We start from the raw sequence: 17117 nt of genomic DNA, 5'->3' as shown, positions 1-17117 counted from the left end.
CATGGTCTCATTGTGCTATATTATAATTGTGGGTTTACTTGTCCATCTCCCCCACTAGAATATGAGTTCAGTGAGGCCAAGGACGGCCTTAAACTTGTGTTCTTTTTTTTATCACTAGATACAAAGAAAGCTTGATAAATACATACAAGTGCATCTAGGCTTGGCTTAAATTCTTCAAGTAACAGTTTGCTACCTCAAAGAAAACCTGTTACATTTTTACATTATTTGAAAGTTCTTCCTCACAGCAAGCTGAACTCTGCCTCCCGGTAATTTCTAACCACTTGTCCTTGTTCTGTCCTTAGGGACTAAATCTCTTATTAAAGGACAGCGATCTGCTCCCCAAACTGGGCTTTGGCCAGGGACACAGCTGTAACTAGTAGTTCTTTTTGAAACAATTTAGGACTGCTTGTTTTGGGTATGAATTCTTCTTTTTCAATGAATATTTTATTCAAGGTAAGAAAAAAGTTGAGTTTCTTGTAAAGTGTTTCAGTCTGTTATGCTATTTTAGTGTGTCCCCCAAATCTGTTTTCCTGAAAACATTTTGCTACCTTAATTCAAGCAAAGTAGTTACATTCAGCACATTATTTGTCACTTCAGTGATGACAGTTACCCTTTCCCTCCACCTTTTCATGCAGACTCAATGGATTTCATTGGATTCTTTGTTCTCTGTTCTGGGCATTCTGTTTGCTAGCACTATCATGTTACTGCTCAGTGCCCCAGCCTTTGGCTGAAGAGGCCTGGCCTAGATCTGCCTGTGAGTTCTGGTACCACATCTGCAAAGTTCTGTGGAAATGCTGCACCTTAGCACAGGCTAGAGTTTCTCAAAGGATCTTCTGCATTAGAATCTCCCAGTGAGTTGGTTAAAAATGCAGATTCCTGGACTCCTACTCTTGATCTTCCAGGTGAAAATCTGAGATGAGGCGTCTGGTGGGGCCGGTCGGGACTCGCGGCTCCCACGCCCTTGGGCTGCGGCCGGGTGCCCGCTCTTCCTTCTGCTTGCGCTGTGAGCTGAGCCGGTGTATGTGTGGCAATAACATGTCAACCCCACTCCCCGCCATCATGCCCGCCGCCTGGAAGGCCACTGCTGCGGTGATTTTCCTGCATGGATTGGGAGATACTGGGCACGGATGGGCAGAAGCCTTTGCAGGTATCAGAAGTTCACATATCAAATATATCTGCCCGCATGCGCCTGTTAGGCCTGTTACATTAAATATGAACATGGCTATGCCTTCATGGTTTGATATTATTGGGCTTTCACCAGATTCACAGGAGGATGAATCTGGGATTAAACAGGCAGCAGAAAATATATAAGCTTTGATTGATCAGGAAGTGAAGAATGGCATTCCTTCTAACAGAATTATTTTGGGAGGGTTTTCTCAGAGAAGAGCTTTATCTTTATATACTGCCCTTACCACGCAGCAGAAGCTAGCAGATGTCACTGCACTCAGTTGCTGGCTTCCACTTCGGGCTTCCTTTCCACAGGGTCCTGTCGGTGGTGCTGATAGAGATATTTCTATTCTCCAGTGCCACGGGGATTGTGACCCTTTAGTTCCCCTGATGTTTGGTTGTCTTACGGTTGAAAAACTAAAAACATTGGTGAATCCAGCCAATGTGACCTTTAAAACCTATGAAGGTATGATGTACAGTTCGTGTCAACAGGAAATGATGGATGTCAAGCAATTCATTGATAAACTCCTACCTCCAATTGATTGACGTTGCTAAGAGGCCTTGTGTAGAAGTACACCAGCATCATTGTAGTAGAGTATAAACCTTTTCCCATGCCCAGTCTTCAAATTTCTAATGTTTTGCAGTGTTAAAATGTTTTGCAAATACATGCCAATGGCACAGATCAAATAATGTCTCCTCATGAGAAATTTATGATCTTTTAAGTTTCTATACATGTATTCTTATAAGAAGATCCAGAATCTACTATATTAAAATAGATAAAGCAGGTAGCTTCTTTTTTCTCAAATGTAATTCAGCAAAATAATACAGTACTGCCACCAGTTTTTTTATTACATCATTTGAAAATTAGCAGTATGCTTAATGACAATTTGTTCAGGTAGAAATGAGCAGTTAAGATATAAACAATTTATGCATGCTGTGACTTAGTCTATGGATTTATTCCAAAATTGCTTAGTCACCATGCAATGTCTGTATTTTTATATATGTGTTCATATATACGTAATGATTGTAATGCATAGTAAGAATGAGGTGGTATTACATTATTCCTAATAATAGGGATAATGCTGTTCATTGTCAAGAAAGAGTAAAATTGTTCTCTTCAATTAATGGCCCTTTTATTTTGGGCTTTTATTTTCCCTGATATTATTTCTACTTAATACTCTTTTCTCTCAAGAAAAAAAAAAGTTTGTTTTTTCTTTATTGTTCTTCATAGCAGACCAAGTATTGCCTCTCTGCCATAGACAGCTACTGTCAATACATGCTATAATTTGACATTCTGGGTCACAGATATATGGTATTTAAAATCTATTTATGCTTTATAGAGAAACCAGACATTAAAACTTCATGCACTACTTATTTCAAATTACTGTACCTTATCCAAATTTACACCTAGCTATTAGGATCTTCAGCCCAGGTAACAGGAATAATTCTATGGTTTTATTTTTCTGTAAACAACTGAAAGAATGATTAGATCATATTCTAGTATGTTCTGAAATATCTTTAAGACTGATCTTAAAAACTAACTTCTAAGATGATTTCATCTTCTCATAGCATAGAGTTTACTTTGTACACATGTTTGAAACCAACTACTGTAGAAGATGAGGAATCTATTGTAATTTTTTGCTTTATTTTTATCTGCCAGTGGACTTATTTGAAATTTTCACTTTAGTCAAATTATTTTTTGTATTAGTTTTTCGTGCAAACATAAAAATAGCAATCATTTTAAATTGTCAAAATTTCCAGATTACTGGTAAAAATTATTTGAAAACAAACTATGGGTAATAAAGGCTAGTCAGAACCCTATACATAAAATGTAGTTACCATGCAGATTAATATGTAGCAAAAATGTATGCTTGATATTTCTGAACTGTGTTGATTTTTCTGCTGTATTCCAGCTGACCAAAACAATATTAAGAATGCATCTTTATAAATGGGTGCTAATCGATAATGGAAATAATTTAGTAATGGACTATATAGGATGTTAATAATGAAGCCATATGTTTATGTCTGGATTTTAAAATTTTAAACAATCATTTACTATGTAATTTTTCTTTACCTTGAAGAACATAAACTGTTATTTCAGTTCTACAAATCAGCAAGATATTATTTATGGCAAGAAATATTCCGTTGAAACGTTGTGCTGTAACATGGGAAAATGTAAATGTTTTTCATGGTTTCTATCAATGTGAAATAAAATTTAATTCTGACTTAAAAAAAAGAAGAAAATCTGAGATGAGGCCTCATAGTGCATATTTTAAGAAGCCTCTGGATGATTCTCATACAAACTAAGGTGAAGAACCACTGTCCTAGATGTTGGCAAAATAATCACCAAATACACCATCAGTCATCTGTTCTGGATATTCATTTATATCTACGTAGACGCAAACCTGTATCAATGTCCTATCTACTCATTTTCCTTTTTTTCTCAATTATAATCTCAGTGATGGCAGAGATCCTATCTATTTTGGTCATTGTAGCCCCACTGCCCAGGATAGTGCATGGCACATAGGTGCTGTTGAATGAAAGCACAGGAAGCAAACATGTCTTTCTCATTGATCCTTCTAATACTGGGAGAGGCTATGGTGGAAATGAAGTGAGAGGCATGGGAACCAAAGAAGAAAACTAAAATGCATGTGATCACAGTGTATGGTGGACCCAGAGCTCTGGAGAAAACCCTCCCATTAGTTAGTTCTGTAGGTGCAAGGTCTTCAGGTCATTCTTTTTGACTGTAGCAGGCTGAGCAGCTGTACCTTGAAGAGACAGAGACTCCAATATGAATTCCTCCCTCCACACCAACCTCAATGTCTTTGGAGTTTGAGGAATGAGGGAAAGGCAAGATATGACAAGGGATTGCATTGTCATATAATCAGTCATCACTCAAATAAATTAAAGCCTCAAGGAATTTTAATAATAATGGCTGTAACAATTACCTTGAGAAGGCAGGATGTGGAGTTGCTATGAATCACACGACTGGGTTTATATTCTAACTCTTACTAGCTTAATTTCTCTTCACTTTCTTCATCAGTAAATGGAGATAACTTGATTATGTAATTCATGTGTGCTAGTTAAGGTAATGTCAGCTACCATACCATAGACATCCTCAAACCTCTTGGCTTACTAAAATTGAAGTTTATTACTAGATCACATAAAGTACAAATGGACATTCTGGTCTGGTGAGTGGCTCCTCTCCACATGGTGATTCGGACACCCAGGTTCTGTCTATATTGTAGAGTCCTCAGCTGGAACCTCTGCATTCAGTCAACAGACAGAGGAAGAGAAAGTGAGAAGGCACACCAGCTCCTAAACCACTTTGGCATGAAAGTGACACGTGGCCATTTCTAGTCACATGGCCAATCTAGAAGCAAGGGAATATGAGACATGTAGTTTAGTTGTGTGCTCAAGAAGAAACATGTATCACTTTTTGTTTCATTACAAGCAATCACAAAACTTAGTAGTTTCAAATAACAGCCCTTTATGTAACTCACAATTCTGTGGGGCAGCAATTTGGGCTTGGATTAGCTAGGAAGTTATGCTGATCCCAGTCAGACTCACTTGATCTCAGCAAGGCTTACTCATGGCAAATGTGGTCAGCTACCATGTTGGCTGAGGACTGGTTCATATAGGATGGCCTTATCTGGAAAAGCATGTCTTTATTCCATTTGTCTCTCACTCTCCAGTAAGCTAGGCCAGTCTTGTTTATATGGCAGGTAGGCAGACTCCCAAGAGCAAGAGCAAGAGCCAAAGTCTGCAAAGCCTGTTGAGGCCTAAGCTTGTAACTCACACAAGGTAGCTTCTCTCACATTATTGTCCAGAATCAAGGAGTAGAGATATATAAGCTGCAAAGAATTGTGGCCATTTTTGCAACCTATCAAAAAGAGGAAATATGTTTAATTAAACAGGTGGTCTATAACTTGTTTAACAGAGTATGTGACATCACAGTAAGTTCCCAATAGATTATTTTCATTATTATTGTTATCATTTATTGAATATCTACTATATGTTAGGCTCTGTACTTGGCAATTTATATATATTATTTAATTACTACAACTATTTCATTTTACATATGAAGAAACTGAAGCTCAAAAAGATAAAGAAAACTACTGAAGGCCATTTGATTAATAAGTGATGGTACCAAAGCTCACATTCCCTACTTCCTTATGTCTTAGGATGCAAACTAAGCTAGGATTGCCTGAAACTCTGAAGGAGAAACAAAACTTGAAGCTAAGATGAAATTAAATATTTAAGAAGGTCTGATAAATGACATGGGAAGAAAGAACCTGGCATTCTCACCTGAAATATGAGGGTGATGCCCAGAGCCAGTTTTGGCAGATGACCCTCAAGTTGGTCACAGCTCATCTCAAGGGCAAAGCAATGATGATTATTGTGACTCATTTGATATCGTATGTTGCCTGGTTCTTTCCCTTTCCACAGAGGATGAGGAAATTCCTTTCTGATCAAAGAATCTGCGTTAGTGTTAGAAGATCTTGAGTAGAAGGAAGGAGGTAGAAGGCAAGTGGGTAGAAGAAAGGGAAATTTAGCCTAGGAGTAGAAAATACTGGAGCAGAGGAGGAGTTTAAAATCCCCTAGGCCAGATAGTCCCAGCATCTTTTGGGAATGAGGACACAGATAAGATAGAACTTTGTTGATATTATAGACAAGGCTTAGCGAGCATATATTGAAAAACATATTGCAGTAACCTCATTGCCTCTCGGCAGTCTGCAGCCCATAGGCTGGGAACTGGGGGTCTAGTCCTGAAGAGTAGATAGGTTTAATTTTGAGACCAACTCTATTAATTTGGTAGTGATTACTGGAAGCACCGTGTTGAGATGGATTCTGAGGACACGTCTAGATGTTAACAGAAAAGATAGCTAGGAGTGATTATTGATCTCTCTCACTGGTCTGGACAAGGATGGTGGTGGCATATATATTAAGTATGTTTTCTATCTCTGATACAGTCACATTTTCATAAGAAGAAACTGCAGGAAAGAAAGTTGGCATGATTTTCTTCCTATTACGAAGTGAGTTAATAGTAGAAGCAAACCTAGATCCCTGATGTCCTGATTAGTGCTTTTTCCATGACACTAAGCCAGTTAAAGAACCATATTTTTTGTTACCATTTATTCTCAGGCAAAATACGTTTTTCAATTTTCTTTCTACGTTGCCCCTGTCTTTTCTGGAAGTCTGCTTCCACGCCAGACATGGTATAGTTTTCTTCTTTCATTTAAGAAAACAAAATTAACCAAAGCTTATTCAGGGATTGCCTGGTGAACTTAATTGATTGTTGAAAGAAGGGTCTCATCTCTGCTCCATTTCCATGTTCACCCTCTGGTTATGATACATTTGTGCCCAAACATTAGACTTTGAGATTAGAGGACTAGCTCATTGCTGAACTAAAATCTACTTCAATTAAAGAAAACCCAGTAAAAGTCTCCTTTTCTCCTCCTTTTCTCTCCATCCTCAACCTTCAAGTCCTCTTGTTCTCTTTCTATTTTAATGCTTTTCAGGCACCTGAGATTCATTAATTTATTTACTCATATGCACACCCCTGCCCCCACCACACACATACCTCTATACCCATGAAACTTGAGGTTCCCACAAAACCTCTGTTCACCAGAGCTAGAATGGATTTAGGCTTCATCCAGTCTGTCTTCTGAGGACATTAAGGCTCAGAGAGGGCAGAGCTTGAAGCCAATGTTCCAGGATCCAGTACGCAAAATGGCCAGTTTGCTGAATGGCCAATACACAACCCAGTCTTGCTTTTGTGAACTCTTTAGTTTATGGGTTTTTATTTTGTCTTCATTTTAAGGATTGTTACGTTTACCTCTGCCCCAGCTTTCTCTTACTGCAGCTGAGTCTGGGGAGAAGAGAAAGGGGAGAATGAAGAGCATGAAAAGATTGGATAAAGAATGTGAATAATTTCTCTTAGCATCTTCTCTATTAATAACATATAATTAAAATGCTTCAGATATATTCAGAATGTATTGTTGAATAAGACTCTATTAATGAAGGACTCTAAAAAAGAACATACTATCATGACCCCATTCCCCTGATAAGCATATTAATAGATTTCCCATGCACCCCTCAATTTTCTCTCTCTCCCTCTCTCTGGTCCTCAGTCCTAGAAGCCTTTCTTCTTATCTTCTGTCAATTCTCTCAAAACACCAAGCTCTTTCCTATCTCATGACCTTTGCACTTGCTGTTCTCTATGCCTTGAATGCCCTACCCCCTCTTAGCATCAACATCTCCCTGGCATTTTTAAAGTCTCAGCTTAAATGTTCTCTTTTCAGTGAGGCTTTACTCGGTAACCTAATATAACTTCACTACTTTATCCCATGTATCAGTTAGTTTTTGCCATGTAACAAACACCTCAACATTTATTGGCTTAAAACAACCAGCATTTATTTAACTCATGATTCTCCTGGGCCCAACTGGGCTCACTCATGGGTCTGAACCTGGCTGGTGAGTTGGTGAAATCCCAGATGACCTCAGTCACATGTCTAGTGGTTGGCTGGCTGTCACTTGGGGTGATGGGGTAACAGGGCCATATATTGCTTATTCTCCAGAAGGCTAACCCAGGCTTGTTCATATAACATCTTAGAGTTCCAAGAACAAGAGTATAAGTCCTTAAATGTAAACACTTTTCAAGTCTCTGCCTACATTGTATTTGTTGTGATCCCAGTGGCCAAAGCATATCAAAAGGCCACCCCAGATTGAAGGGGAAGAGAAAGACTTCACCTCTTGAAAAGAGAACACAAGTAGAGGTTTGAAAAGCCCTTGTATATTGGAGTTTGCTCTCTCACTGTGCTTGGGACCCTGAGGCCTAGGATAGCCTGCTGGAGATTGAGGCTACAGGGAAGAGAACTGAGGTGCCCTAGCTAATAGCCTGCCAATCACCAGACATGTGAGTGAGGCTGTCCTGTATCATCTGGCTTCCAGCTGATCCACCAGCTGAGTATAGACATGTGAGAGAACTGAGCAGAGATCAGCAGAGTCAGCCCAGATTTTAAAATCACCTGGTCAACTCACAGAATTGTGAGCTAAATAAAATATTTATTGATTTAAGTCACTGTGGTTTGGGGTGGTTCGTTACACAACAAAGCTAATCAGTACAGGGGGCCTCGATTAAGAAACCAGAGTCAATCAGAATAATGCATGATCCTTTGTGGTTAGGTCTTGTAGCTGACAGTGTTAATGCCCCACCCTTAATTGGTTAGGCCTCACCATTTCTGTCCATGTTTATCTGACTCCCTGTTGCCAATTTCTGCATTTTTTTTTTTTGCCAAAGGGCTTTCTCTGGGCACCAGAGCTCACCTTGCCTGTGCACACAGTGGGCCAGAAGTTCTGGAGAATTGACATTTACTATGAGCAGCCTTCAACCCGCGATGAATGGGAGTTCATGTATATATAACCCAATAACTTACAAAATGAACAATTTGTTCCAAACTGTCTCCTGGAGTTCCCCAATGGGATTGCACTCCAGGAATTGGTAAAGAGCTTCCAGGTTCAGCAGAGGGGAGGACTGCTGGCCAGGGCCTTTGGTATACTGCTTCAGTGAGGGGCTCCACTGCCACCACCCTGCTTGCTGCCTTCCTGGGTGCCACTCCCCCAGTGAGTCCAACACGACATGTTCCTCTTAGGCTCTTGAATGCTGCTCTGAGCAGTGTCACCCTTTATACTAGGAAGCTGTCAAAAACTATGGGGAAAAAAAAACAAAACAAGAAGGAAGTAGAGGAGGTGCTAGAAGAGGAGGAAGAAAAATACATGGTGGAGAACATTGTCGACTGTCAACTGGTAAAGGGCAAAGTGGAGCACCTCCTAAAGTGGAAGAGTTTTTTTAGATGAGGATGACTCTTGGGAGCCAGAAGAGAACCTGGATTGTGTGATCTCATTGCTGAGTTTCTACAGTCACAGAAAATAGCATGTGAGACAGATAGATCAGAAAAAGGCAAATGCAAAGCTTACTCTGATTCTGAATATAAGGGAGAGGAGAGCAAACCAGAGAAGAAAGAAGAGTCAGAAAAGCCACGAGGCTTTGCTGGGCTTTGGAGTTGAGCAGATTATTGGAGCTACAGACTCCAGTGGAGAGCTCACACTCCTGATGAAATGGGAAAACTCTGATGAGGCTGACCTGGTCCCTGTCAGGGAAGCCAATGTCAAGTGCCCACAGGTTGTCATATCCTTCTATGAGGAAAGGCTGATGTGGGCATTCCTACTTCAGGAGGGCAATGACAAAAAATTATGACAAGAATTACTTATCCTGAGCACCAGCCCCTGTCACATCTGGCTGGGAGTTTCAAGTCGGGAGAGAAGGAGTTAGACTTGTGTTGACATCACAGAGGTGGCTTGAGAAGATGTCCTTTGAAGAGCCAGTATAGTCTCTGTGTCCTGCAGCAGGCCAAATGCTTCAAAACTGTTCCAAGCTGTGTAGCTTGCACATGGTTCCAGTGGAGGGGAAGTGGGATAAGTGTTTCAAGGCAACCTTTGTCGCACTTTGCTGAGAAAAGCAAAGGGCTTTCTATGAAGGACAAAACTTGCAGAATTGGATGTGTGAGAGAGCAAAAAGATATTGTAGATCCTCAAAGAGCATCTCCACAACGCTCAACCTTCTTCCCAATAGTGTCAACTCTGCGCTTTTAGAGTGTAGCATTATGTAGTTTTTGGCTATTACTGGTGTATACTTTTGGGGGAGGGAGAGATGGAGTGGGGAGAAATGGAGATGACTAGCCTCGTTTTGATTACCATTTGGGACCAGATTGGGAAAATAGTGAAACAATGGAAAGAGCAATGATTTGTTTCTATGTCCAGAATATTTTACATTAAAAATGTCATTGGTACCATAAATAAAGACTGTAAGAGAATGTTTAAAAGCTGTTATTAAGCATGTTCATACCTCAGTATCTGGTGTATCCCATAAATATATACATCCACTATGTACCCACAAAAATTATTTTTTAATTAAAAAAACCTGAATGTCTGAATCCTGTAAGCCAAGGTATTCTCTGCTTGAATTTAATGCTGTTCCCCATGAAGAACTAAGCCAGATCATAAGTTACCAAAGCTGCCATTTTGCAGATGGAAATTGAGGAGGGAAAACCTTTTATTGGAGCCTATACACAGGTAGATCATTCAGTCTTAGAGGTGCTAATTCCTGAAATTAGAAAGAAAACCCTTTATTTTCCAATTATGGAGTTATAAATAGCAGCTTTGCCATCCAAGCCACAGGCTGAGGTGTTGGGGAAGGGGAAGAAGGTGATAGAGGAGATGGAAGACTAGGGAAAGACAAGGGTCTATGCTCTTAGGATGGAGAACTCTTGGAGCCTCTGTTTTTTGAGCTTTGAACTCTGAAACCATTGGTGGCAGGTTTCAATCACTGACAGCACAAGTTTCATTGAATCAATTTAGGAGGTAAATGATTTCAAAAACCTTTGTATCAGGAGAAGATTAAACTTCCATACTGGGGCAGTGGTTCACTTTAAAACAAAACAAAAAATATTTTAAAAAGAAATCTTAAGAATTAGGTGATACCCAAAATGCTCTGTCTTGAGTCATGAGATCCATCAGTTCTTGATATCATCTAGACTTGCATGTAGAGCTACATTATAAAATCGTTTTAGGCATGTGTTAGGTTTCTGTGAAAACTTTGTTTACATGTAAACTTCATACCACACGGTCAATTTTTGTCTTAATAAAACTAGATTCATGTTTTTAAAAAGCACTTCCATCATCACCTCCCTGCTCTTGTCTCATTCATCTTTAGCCTGATTTGGAAACATATAGCTCATTTAGGCTGTGTCACTGGCTGAAGCTGGACATTTGCATGCAAAAAAATTGGCATGATGGTTTTGAAGTTGGGAGGGGAGAGCTTTTGAGATCGTTATCAGAGATAGAATGAAGGTCAAGGATAGGAAGAAATTGAGAGACAAGAGAGAGAAATGAGACTGGGCAGAGATCTCTTACATAGCAAGAAACAAAAGTTACAAGTTTAATGTGTTCATTTTTCTTTTAATAGTCTTTTTTCTTCCAATACTATTTTTAGGTGTGTGTTTGTTTGATGTATAATTTACATATAGTGAAATACATAGATCTTCAATGTACTGTTCAATGAGCTTTAGCAAATGTATATGCCTGTATAAGCCCCTCACAAATCAAGATATAGAGAATTTCAATCACCCCCAGATTGTTCCCTTGTGCCCCTTTGCAGTCATTCCTCATTCTTCACCAGAGGCAATCATTACTGTGATTTCTATCATTATATATTATAATTGGCTGTTCCAGAATTTCATAAAAGTGAAATAATACAGTATATACTCTTTTATGTCTTGCTTCTTTACTCAATACAATGTTTTTAAGATTATCCATGTTGTTGTATATATCAGTAGTTCATTCCTTTTTGTTGCTGGATCGTGTTTCATTGTATGACTATAGTATAATTTATTTATAAATTCTCATGTTGGACATTTGCGTTGCTTTTTGTTTTTATCTATTCTGAATAAAGCTACTGTGAGTATTCATTTACAAGTCTTATGGGCATATATTTTCATTTCTCTTGAGTATATATCTAAGAGTGAAATTGCTGGATCATAGGGTAGGTGTGAAGCCTTTGCTCTGGCTGCCTTTGTGACTGACTCAGTTTCCCCAGCCCTCTGCCTTGCCTGCCTTCCTTCTGGGTCTAGAGTACTAAGATTCCACCAAGCATTCTGTGGAGGGGCCTCATGCATTCCCCTGCAAGTTTCAGAGCAGGAAATAGGGGAAGGTCAGGAAATAGCATAGCGCTAGAAGTTGAGCATGAGTCATTAGGAAACCAGGGTCTAGTCTTGGTTCTTCCATTAATAATTTTGGGGCAAGTAATTTTCTGACCTTTAATCTTCCCCATTGGCTGCTCTTCAAGACTCCTTCCAGATGGTTCTACACCTGTCTTGTGAGTTCATAATAGATGCTCAATTAGAATTTGTTTCCCTATGTAGGAGAGGGAAAAGTATTAAGTTATTTGTTTTTCTCCTGACTACAAAACATTAACGTAGTTATTTTTTCACTTATTTTCCTGCCTTATGATAAGGGCAGGTGCTAAGGATGATGTTTTGTTTTTGTGACCTGGATGGCTGATAAGGGATACAAATAGGGGAAGCCAAGAGAGACCAGACTAGAAGGACCAGGAGGCTCTAGAAGGATAGCAAATAGATGTGAGGCAGTGTGTGTGTGTCTGTGTGTGTGTGTGTGTGTGTGTGTGTGTGTACTTTGGGGATTCTAGCATAAAAGCAAGAGAACGAAAAACACAGAGAGAAGATGGTTGCCACAAAGAGTAAACTTTGGGGAAAAAATATGTTTTGAAGCAGTTTTGCTGAGTCATGATCAATGTCAACAACTCTTTTCCCCCTTACTGAGAAAATTGCAGAAATAGAGCCATCATTCTACAGTATTTTCAGGCTTGGATATATGTTTCTAATGACCTTAAGGCCAGAGGAGAATTTTCCAAAGGGACCCTATGATATTTAGGTTGAACGAATGAAAGTATTAGGATAAAAGCTAACTTGCTGTAACAAAGACACCTAACAACACCATAGCCTACAGAACCAGGAAGTTGATTTGTCTTTCAGGTAACAATTCAGAGGTGCATGATCCACACTGGTGAAACAAATCTCCTCCACAGTCAATCAGAAACCCGAGGTCCTTCTATTGTGTGGCTCTAAGGTATTGTTGTTATCTGTATAGTTGAAGCTAGATTGCTGTGGGTTCCAGTTGGTGGGAAGAAGAAAGATAGCATGGAGACATGCCTACCGTCTTAAATTCTAATTCTGGAAGTGTCTTACATTACTTCTTCTCACATTCCATTGGCCAGAATTCAACCATATGATGAAGCCTAATCTCAAGGGACACAGAAGTGTAGACAAGCTGTGTGCCCAGCAAGAAGGGGAGAGTGGATTGTAAGGGACAACTGGCAGACTTTACCCCCAAAGAGCAAGCCCTTAAATCCCCCAAGGGACTGCTTGGGGGACCATTTTATTCATGTCCTGAGGGCATGGCAATATTCTTCAGGCTTCATTGAGACTTTTTTCTACTCTGACCTATCCCGCATCTGTCTTATGTGTGTGCACTCACACCATGGTCTGATGGGCTTTGGGCAAGGGGATTATTTACAGTTCTTGAATCCTTGCTCGATACCAAGTTAGGCTAGAGCTGCATGTGCTTCAGGAGCAGGGTAAAGCAGGAGGGAAGCGAGCTAAAGGGCTCTGTCCCTTCCCCCACATGTTTGTCTCACAGTGGGGAGTTGGAACTGAAGTCTCAAGTCTCTCTCCTTTCCTGGAAAATCTTCCCTAGCCAGATGTGCCCTTTTCTACTCACCTTCATTAGCCAATAATCTTTTTTATTCCGTCTTCCCTCACAGACCCCAATAGTGTTGACTGACTATGATAGTATGTAATTGAATGCAGAGTATTCTCCCTCCAATATGATTAGTTAACCTTCATCCCATATGCAGTTAAGTCACCTTCAAAAAGATGCAGCTAATGTCTCCAGGCTACAAATTCCTCCTGAGGTGTTGAGTGGTATGTGCGTAGGTGTTCCTCCATGGTGACATCAATGCCAATTTTATTAACTGAGCACTTCCTCTCCTCTTTCTCTCTCTTCCTTCAGGACTTTGATTCTTCAGTTTTTCTTTATTCCAAGCCCTCCATGGCCTGTGAGCCAAGTCCATACTGCTAACAGGTCCCTTGAAATGGCATCCTATATTTGGCTTGTAACCAGACTCTGGGGACATCTATATGGCAGTCATAGTTGATTAGGGAAATGAAGAATTTTCTTTTCAAGAGAAAGAGCTAGAGTTTAATTACTATCAGGGCAAAATGGTTAATCTCAAAATAAATTATATTCTCTAGCTGCTAGAACAGCTGTTGAACAAAACACATTCTCTAGCAAGTGAGAAGAAGGATGACAACCTGCAGATCTTAAATGAGAATTGGAAAAGCAAAAACAAGCAGATGTGGTAGGTTATATTAATAATGGCCCCCATATATTTCCCCTTCCTGTGGCATCACAAATCTTCCCATTAAGAGATGGTATCTATTTCTTTACCCCTTGAGTCTAGGCTGGTCATGTGACCTGCTTTGGCCAATAGGACATTGGCAAACATAAAGCAAGCAGACTCCTGAAATGTGTTTGTGCATTGAGGCTTTCTCTCTTGTGGCTCTTGAATCCCTGAGGCCCAAGCTAGACTGCTGGATGATGAGAAACATGTAGCTGCCTTCATCACCCCAGCCAGCAGCTTGCCAATGCTGGACATATGTGTGAGGCCATGCTAGATCACCCAGCCTCTCGATTACTCATTAGCTGACTCCAGGCAAATGAGATATCTCAACCTAGACCAAAAGAACTACTTGGACAAACCTGAGAATTGTGTTCTAAGTAAATGGACACTGTCTTAAGACAATAAGTTTTGGGGTGGCTTGTGATGTAGCAAAAGCTAACTGATACAACTGAGCAGCCAGTGCATGTATGTTTGCATGTCTATGTGTGTGTTTCTATACGTGTCTCTTGTCTCTTACATCTTCCCCCATATCCATAACAAATGTTCCCAACATGTCCTGAAATCAGTACAGTCAGTTAAGACCTTTACTTAGACGCTCTGTAGGACCTTCAAGCTCGGAAAACAAACATGTAGTAAAGGAGTAAGTCTCCTTTTTCCTCTCTCATTCCTTTCCCATCCCATGCTCCTGAACTTGGAGCCTGGCCTGGCCAGTCTGAAGGAAGGCAGTACCTATTATAGAATGCCCTATATTCCTCATTTCCCTGGAGACATTGCTTCTCCCTGGCAGCCCCAGCAAGAGGGATGAAAGAAGGTATGTGTGTGCCCCTAGGTTCTTCCAATCCTAGGGAAAGGAAGGACTACTATTGATGCTTTCTTCCTTCTCGTCTTGGGGTTTAGATACCAGAATCTTACAGCCTCTCCCACTGCACCTCATACTCCACAAGGGTTGGCTGTTGCTGATGGTTTTTAAAGGCAAGTTCCCAAAGAGTGTTCTTTTTTGTCAGATGTGGCTATTGGTTCTTAAACCACATATTTGACATTTCTGGGTATGTGGAGTGGAGGACTCTTTTGGTTAGACAAAGCCCACATGAGATCCTGTCTTTACTGTTAGTTTTCCATATTTGAGTGGGCACGGTTGGCCTAATTATTACTTGGCCTCTATCAAATATGTTGATTTTAGTTTAGAAGATACTGTAGTAAATCTATTTTTTATGAAACTAAAGTGGCTAGCAATAGGATTTCTTTCTTTCACTTTTCTCTGTCCCACTTTTCCCCCCTCATTTCTATACATGTTTCAGCCATGAAAATCATTTTTCTTTCTTTAAAACAGCTTTACTGAGGTATAATAAAGGGAAAAAAAGCATAAAAGTTACCTGTTTAAAGTGTGTAATTCAATGGCCTTTAGTAAATATATAGAGTTGTGCAACCATTAATACAATCCAGTTTTAGGAGATTTCTATCTGTATTACTCCATTCTCACAGTGCTATAAAGAAATATCCGAGACTGGGTAATTTATAAAGAAAAGAAGTTTACTTCATGCATGGTTCTGCAGGCTGTACAGGAAGCATGGCAGCATCTGATTTTGGAGAGGCCTCAGGGAGCTTTTACTCATGGCAGAAGGCAAAGTGGGATAGGCATCTTACGTGGCAGGAGCAGGACCGAGAGAGAGGATAGATGCCACACACTTTTAAACAACCAGATCTCATGAGAACTCTATCATGAGAACAGCACTAGGGGGACAACGTTAAACCATGAGAGACCACCACCATGATTCAGTCACCTCCCATAAGACCCCACCTCCAACATTGGGGATTTCAATTCAACATGAGATTTGGGTGGGGACACAGACTCAAACCATATCACCATCACATCCAGAGATCTCTTGTACCATTTGCTGTCAGTCCCCATTCCCACTCTCAGTCCAAGGAAACCACTAATCTGTCTTCTGTCACTATAGATTTGCCTGTTCTGGACATTTTATATAAATGGAATCATACAAGATGGGAAGTTTTTTTGTAAATAAAGATAACACTTAGCCGGGCGCGGTGGCTCAAGCCTGTAATCCCAGCACTTTGGGAGGCTGAGACGGGCGGATCACGAGGTCAGGAGATCGAGACCATCCTGGCTAACACGGTGAAACCCCGTCTCTACTAAAAAATACAAAAAACTAGCCGGGCGAGGTGGCGGGCGCCTGTGGTCCCAGCTACTCCGGAGGCTGAGGCAGGAGAATGGCGTAAACCCGGGAGGCGGAGCTTGCAGTGAGCTGAGATCCGGCCACTGCACTCCAGCCTGGGCGACAGAGCCAGACTCAGTCTCAAAAAAAAAAAAAAAAAAAAAAAAAAAAAAAAAAAAGATAACACTTAGGATAAAAATTTGCTAAAGACATAAACATGTTTACAAAAGTTGCTCTTCCTTTGAAAGGTTGATCCATGAGTATGAGCAAGATAACCTATCTTGGTTTGGGTTCCCTCAAAGAAGATGCCAAGGCAAGGACTTGAGGGCAGGTAGTTTATTTGGGAGATAATCACAGGAAACAAAAGTGAGGAAGTGGGGATGAGACACAGAGGGGAGAAAATACAAAACAAATAAAAAGCATACAGTGAGAAGATTACCACTGTGGACACCTGGGGCTCAATCCCACTGAAGATTGCCTGAGAAACCACATGGAGCGTGCTTCTGCAGAAGTTAGGGTGCTTATCTGCCTGCTAGTTCGTTAATGCTGTGTAACAAATTACCCTAAATGTAGCCGTTTAAAGCAACAATTAATATTTATACTCTCTTACTATTGAAGGATCAGAAATTTGAGGTTGGCTTAGTTGGATGGTTCTGGCTTGGGGGTCTCCCTTTAAGATTGTAGCCAAGCTGTTGGCTGGGGCTGCAGTCAACTGAAGGCTTGACTGGGGTTGGAGG

General features: G+C 40.4%; 2 pseudogenes; both read left to right on the top strand.

Moving 5' to 3' along the window:
* Positions 1-991: 991 nt before the first annotated feature.
* LOC105478178 (acyl-protein thioesterase 1 pseudogene) lies at positions 992-1865 on the top strand (annotated as a pseudogene).
* Positions 1866-8104: 6239 nt separating this feature from the next.
* On the top strand, positions 8105-11455 carry LOC105478179 (chromobox protein homolog 1 pseudogene; annotated as a pseudogene).
* The last annotated feature ends 5662 nt before the right edge of the window (positions 11456-17117 follow it).

The sequence above is a fragment of the Macaca nemestrina genome, chromosome X, assembly GCF_043159975.1.
Source record: "Macaca nemestrina isolate mMacNem1 chromosome X, mMacNem.hap1, whole genome shotgun sequence".
Lineage (NCBI taxonomy): Eukaryota > Metazoa > Chordata > Mammalia > Primates > Cercopithecidae > Macaca > Macaca nemestrina.
This window is presented reverse-complemented; position numbering and strand designations above follow the sequence as displayed.